Raw genomic sequence first — 7,204 nt, 5'->3', positions numbered from 1 at the left:
TCCGATCATCACGTGAGACGGACTAGTCATCATCGGTGAACATCTTCATGTTGATTGTATCTTCTATACGACTCATGTTCGACCTTTCGGTCTTCCGTTTTCTGAGGCCATGTCTGTACATGCTAGGCTCGTCAAGTCAACCTAAGTGTATAGCGTGTGTAAATCTGGCTTACACCCGTTGTATGCGAACGTTAGAACCTATCACACCCGATCATCACGTGGTGCTTCGGAACAATGGACCTTAGCAACGGTGCACAGTTAGGGGGAACACTTTCTTGAAATTATTGTGAGGGATCATCTTATTTAAGCTACCGTTATTCTAAGCAAATAAGATGTAAAAACATGATAAACATCACATGCAATCAAATAGTGACATGATATGGCCAATATCATTTTGCTCCTTTTGATCTCCATCTTCGGGGCGCCATGATCATCATTCTCACCGGCATGACACCATGATCTCCATCATCGTGTCTTCATGAAGTTGTCTCGCCAACTGTTACTTCTACTACTATGGCTAACGGTTAGCAATAAAGTAAAGTAATTACATGGCGTTTTCAGTGACACACAGGTCACACAATAAATTAAGACAACTCCTATGGCTCCTGCCAGTTGTCATATTCATCGACATGCAAGTCGTGATTCCTATTACTAGAACATGATCAATCTCATACATCACATATATCATTCATCACATCCTTTTGGCCATATCACATCACACGGCATACGCTGCAAGAACAAGTTAGACGTCCTCTAATTGTTGTTGCAAGTTTTTTACGTGGCTGCTATAGGTTTCTAGCAAGAACATTTCTTACCTACGCCAAAACCACAACGTGATAGGCCAATTTCTATTTACCCTTCACAAGGACCCTTTTCATCGAATCCGATCCGACTAAAGTGGGAGAGACAGAACCCGCTAGCCACCTTATGCAACTAGTGCATCTCAGTCGGTGGAACCTGTTTCACGTAAGCGTATGTGTAAGGTCGGTCCGGGACGCTTCATCCCACGATGCTGCCGAATCAAGATAAGACTAGTAACGGCAAGTAAATTGACAAAATTGACACCCACAACAACTTGTGCTCTACTCGTGCATAGAAACTGCGCATAGACCTAACTCATGATGCCACTGTTGGGGATCGTTGCAGAAATTAAAATTTTCTACGCATCACCAAGATCAATCTATGGAGAGACTAGCAACGAGAGAGAGGGGAGTGCATCTTAATACCCTTGAAGATCGCAATGCGGAAGCATTACAAGAACTCGAATGAAGGAGCCGTACTCGCAGCGATTCAGATCGCGGTTGATTCCGATCTAAGCACCGAACAATGGCGCCTCTGCGTTCAACACACGTACAGCCCGGGGACGTCTCCTCCTTCTTGATCCAGCAAGGGGGGAGGATAAGTTGGGGAAGAGCTCCGGCAGCACGACGGTGTGGTGGTGGAGCTTGCAGTTTTCCGGCAGGGCTTTGCCAAGCTCAACGGAGGAGGAGGGGGTGTTGGAGAGGGGGAGGGCTGCGCCTTGGATGTGGTGCTTCTTCCCTCCCTCCACCCCTTTATTTATAGGGCGAAGGGGGAAGGGGGCCGACCCCTCTAGATGAGATCTAGAGGAGGGCGGCGGCCAAGGGGAGGCGGCTTGCCCCCTGTCGGTGTCAAAACCGGCGGATCTCATGTAGGGGGTCCCGAACTGTGCATCTAAGGCGGATGGTAACAGAAGGCAGGGGACACAATGTTTACCCAAGTTCGGGCCCTCGCGATGGAGGTAATACCCTACTTCCTGCTTGATTGATCTTGATGATATGAGTATTACAAGAGTTGATCTACCACGAGATCGGAGAGGCTAAACCCTAGAAGCTAGCCTATGGTATGATTGTGTTGTCCTACGGACTAAAACCCTCCGGTTTATATAGACACTGGAGGGGCTAGGGTTACACAAAGTCGGTTACAAGGGAGGAGATCTACATATCCGAATCGCCAAGCTTGCCTTCCACGCAAAGGAGAGTCCCATCCGGACACGGGACGAAGTCTTCAATCTTGTATCTTCATAGTCCAACAGTCCGGCCAAAGTATATAGTCCGGCTATCCGAGGACCCCCTAATCTAGGACTCCCTCTGTAGCCCCTGAACCAGGCTTCAATGACGACGAGTCCGGCGCGCAGATTGTCTTCGGCATTGCAAGGCGGGTTCCTCCTCCGAATACTCCATAGAAGATTTTGAACACAGGGATAGTGTCCGGCTCTGCAACACAAATTCCACATACCACCATAGGGAGTATAATATTTCCACAAATCTAATCTACTAACAACTTTTCATAATGTGACATCACGCCATGGCCCCGATTATTATTCGAACCGTTTTTCAAAACCAGCTACTGCACATATTGTGAGGCGGTTTTCTTGGCACGTCTTGTCGAAGTAGAGATTGTGTCCCCTTATCACGGGATTCTCATCAATACGGGTGTGGGTAACCCAACCGTGCCATCAATCATGACGCTTGGGGAATAAGCGAGTTTTACCAGGCAAGTGGGGAGGCGCATAGTTTCTTCCGCCCTTATAAAGGGGTAAGGGTTCCTCTTTTTTTACCCACGCCTTCTTCTCCCCTGCCCATCCATTCTCGCGCACTCGAGCTCTACTGCCCAAGTTCGCATCTTCTTCGAAGAACCAATCCAAATATGTCCAGAGCGGGAGGCAAGTGGATGGCCTCTACCGTCCGGAAGAAGGACATCAAGAAACTTCGGGAGGCCGGGTATATAGCCCAGGGAATCGGCCATCGTCTCTCGACGGCGGGACAAATCATCCCTACCCCGGATCCCCACGAAAGGGTCGTATTTCTCCCTCATTTTATCCGCGGGCTAGGGTTTCCCATCCACCCATTTGTTCGCGGTATCATGTATTATTACGGGATCGATTTTCATGATCTATCCCCCAATTCCTTCATCAACATCTCGACATTCATTAGGCTTTTCTCCACATCCCGCCACACTTCGGCTTATGGCTGAAGATCTTTAATGTGAAGCCCAAGGTAGTGGGCGGTGAGCATGCTGAGTGCGGGGGCGCTATGGTGAGCAAGATGCCCAACGTCACATGGCCAACAGGTACCTTCAATGATTCCGTCAGGGAGTGGCAACAGGAGTGGTTTTACATTACTGAGCCGCGTGGCGCGAAGTGGGCCGCTGCTCCCGAGTTCTGATCCGGAGCCCCTCTGCGGCTCACGTCCTGGCTCAAGAAGGGCCTGGACTGGTCTTCGTCCGATGAGCTATTGGCGCTCCAGACGCGCGTCAAGGATATGGAAGACAAGAATATCGAACTTGTCAATGTAGTCCAGGTGATGTTAGTCAGTCGGATCCTACCTTGTCAACACCGGACTTGCAATCTATGGGAGTTCGATCCGGCCAAGCACCAGACCCTGCGAGAGCTCTTTGGCTCCTTGCATGAAGATACCTGGAAGGTGCTTTTTAAGCCCGACAAATCATGGCCGGACTCGGCCGAGGACCGCGGGTACCAACTGTTCCGCCCTGCAAGCTCGGTAAGTTACCATACATTTTATTCGCATAACTCAAGGGAAATGCTTAATGTATTTTACACAACTCTCCTAGGGCTGGACGAAGAAGGCGGGGCGGATCCAATGTCCGGCCCCGCTGCCCGAAGAACCATTCGACCCACTTCTGACGAAGATGTTGGACCCGGCGCCTTACAAGGTGCCGGAGAAGAAGATCGAAAAGGAGGCCAAAAAGACCCGGGGCGGCCTTCGTCACCATGCCCGACCCGCCTCCGAAGAGGACGAGGAAGAGGAAGACAACTCCCCAGCAGGGGGAAGAAAGAAGAGGATGACCTTCGTACACTTGGAGGCCGAGTCGCCTAAAAGGGGGAAAACTCTTCTTCCGGAAGAGTCCACTGCCGTCGCCGTTAGCAGCCCGGTGTGGGATCCTAGGGCCCAGCCCCTAGTGAACTCGTAAGTATATAAAATCCGAACACGTTCATGTGTCCGGACCCATCACGGCATAGTATTTTAACCCGAGCCATATTTTTTGTAGTCCGATGGGGTCCCGTTCCAAACAATCCTCGTCCGAGGATTTTCTTAGCTCGGATGCTATGGAGAGCGGAACGCCTCCGAAGGCCCCTCCCCCCAAACATGTGATCAACACCGAGGCTTCGTCCCAGAGGGACTCCGTCCAAGGAGGGGTGGAGAAAGTCGTGAAGGCGGCGTCTGGAGGTCAAACTTCAGGGGCCGGAGACATGGGGGAGAAGATCCCCACAGGAGTCGACGGCGGGGACCATCTTGAACAGGGCCCCCAGCCGGACACAGTTTTGGAGACCAATACGGCTTCGGAATCAAGCAGGCGGCCTTCCTCGGCTGGAGAGGGCGTCCCTGTTCCACCGGCAACCTCTGTCCAACCAGAGGCGCCTGGTGCTTTATTGGCAGCGCTGAAGAGCGCCTCCATCGTCGATGAACAGCGTGCCCTTATGGGTGCGGTGATTGAGAAGATTCAGTCCGCTGAAAATGGACTGAATGAAGCCTGTATCGACCTTATAAGAGGTTTTGAGGTATGTTTTATACTATTTCGAAGAATGTCATAGTATGGATAGTAGCCCCTGATACACTGTCCGGTGAAAGAAAGAACTGGACAGAGGATCAAATATATTTTTCGCAGGAAGACTCATTTGATGACATCTATCTCTCTTCTTTTGTAAGCAGGCGTCTGTAGCGGCTACTGCCGCTCATACCGCGGAGGTTTCCGCACTGAATCAAAGTCTGGACCGGGCCAAAGCGGAGCTTGGCCAGTTAAAAAGGCAGTTGGAAGATCAACAAGGTATGCACAAATCTTGTTTGCGTTCAGTGCGAACGAATTTTCGTTATGATAGAATATGTGTCATGATTTGCGCTAGGGGTGATGACCAAAGTCGAGGCTCTGAAGAAGGCTGTTGCCGAGGTAAAGGAAAAGGCAGCCGCAGAGCAGGCTCTTCGTGAGAAGCACGAGGCCAAGGTTGTGGAAGCTAGGCGAGAGCTCCAAGAGGCCATGAAAAAAATGCGAGACCCTGGAGCAGAGTTTAACGGAGAAAGAATCCAAACTCACCAGGGCTCATCAGGCCGTGTGCGATGCCTGTGGGAAAACCCAAGACGCCCTGCAGGAGATCCAAGAGGCGAGGGAGATCACGGCGGGTAAGGTCTTTTTCCATGTAAAGCAAGTATTTCAGGAGAAAATTATGCTTTATAATTTTAAGTTCAGATTTCTCCAGGGGTATTTGCGGAACTTCCTCGCAGCATATCAGATGCCGCCCAATTCTACCGAGCCAAAGAGGGGAATATTGTGGATAAGCTCTTCTGGTCGCAGTATCTAGCGCCGAATTATTCGGTGCCTTTTACCGATCAATTGAAACAGCTGATCGAACTGCATAAGGCAACCGAACTAGCCATGAAGGATTTGATTATCCGGCTATGGCCCGCCGAGCCGATTCCAGGTAGCTACTTCGGACTCGTGAAGCGTCTTGTTAGTGCCTGCCCTCGACTTGACGTCACCAAGCGGTCGGTCTGCATAGAAGGTGCACGCATGGCCTTTGCCCACGCAAAGGTGCACTGGGGGAAGATGGATGCTGAGAAGCTGATGACCAAGGGACCGCTAAAGGGAAAGGAGCATCGCAAGCCCGAATTGTATTATGAAAGTGTCCTGAAAGGATCCTGCCTTGCGGCGGAGCAATGCACCAAGGATATTGTATTTCCATGAATATAGTCATGTTGTCCTTTGTAATGTGTGAACAAGGTCATTTCTATTATTTATTGCCCGTTGTAAAAGTTTACCCTCCTGCGCGGCCGTTTTATATATTAAACTTGAGACTTGGCCAGTCGTCGGCTTCTGCCCCCTCGTAAGAAATATGGGGGTGTTCAGGATAAACCTGATCACTCTTTACCCCAGTGTTGGGTCCTTTGAAGGATGTGTTCAGCACAGCGAACCAGGCAATCGGACTATAGGGCTTTATCATTCTCACTTAGCCATAGGAGCATTAGGAAAGTAGGTGCAGCCCCTGGTGTCCGGAAGACCACACGAGGGGCCCTATAGGCACCTGATCAGAAGAAGAACCGATCCATCACACGCTGCATTGGTTATGGCATTATGCGGGAGAAATCCTTAAAGATTTTACAACCTCTCGAACAGCTGACCAGCTCTCGCCGTATCATGACAGTCATTTTCGGCTTTCTCTACTGAGGTGCTCGTCCGGAAGAACCGGGACACAATCGCAGTAATTCTCCCTGTGTCGCCTTAGCCGATATAGCGGAACGTAAGATAGAAAAACAAGGGAGCCGGGCAAACCCAACATTTGACCCAAGACATGATTCAGAGCTGATGCATATAATGCTATAAGTTTGGGGTGCCGAACTTTCGTGAAGGTGTGCGGACTTTATTGCCATATTATGGGTAAAACAAAGCCCCTGGCAAAGGCATATCGCGGTGTACGGATGCCACTTAACAAAAGAGTTTCAATAAGAAATAGCAGCAAATAAGCGTCATATAAATCCACATGTTGTATTTGAATAATACGTCGAAGCGTATGAGTACAGGTAATGTGATAAAAAGGGGAATATGACTGTGGAACCTGCTGGGACCGGGGAGGAAGACGATGTGTGCAGATCCGGAGTATAGTCGGATGGACGTCGCGAGGAATATCTAAAGATTCCCTTGTGCGTTCGAGCTGCTACCATGTCACCGGTCCCGGCCTGCGCAAGGGTGAGCCTCCAAAGGAAATGTAAGAAATATTTGTGTGCCGGAGAGCGGTTGAGCCGCGATATGTGGCATGTTCTTGACTTCGCCGGAATGCTTAGTTGAGCCCTAGACGATCCGGGCTATCCTGCCGTGAAGTAGTTCGGACTACTTTGAATGTGTCTGGGGTTTTAACCATTGACTCGAGATTTGATTGAAAGGTGCCCTCCATTGCTTCTGCTGTGAAAGAGGCAGCGTGCTCTATTGTACCGAGGGAGAGTTTGGCCTCGCCATTAACTGTGATGACGCCGCGCGGACTGGGCATCTTGATTTTACGGTAGGCATAATGTGGCACCGCGTTGAATCGAGCGAACGCAGTTTGCCCAAGCAGTGCCAGATAATCACTGCGAAAGGGGACGATGTTGAAGATTAACTCTTCGGCACGGTAATTGTCTGGTGATCCGAAGACTACCTCGAGGGCGGTGCAGCCGGTACAGCTGGCCTCCACGCCTGG

This window comes from Triticum urartu, chromosome 1 (assembly GCF_003073215.2).
Source record: "Triticum urartu cultivar G1812 chromosome 1, Tu2.1, whole genome shotgun sequence".
Lineage (NCBI taxonomy): Eukaryota > Viridiplantae > Streptophyta > Magnoliopsida > Poales > Poaceae > Triticum > Triticum urartu.
This window is presented reverse-complemented; position numbering follows the sequence as displayed.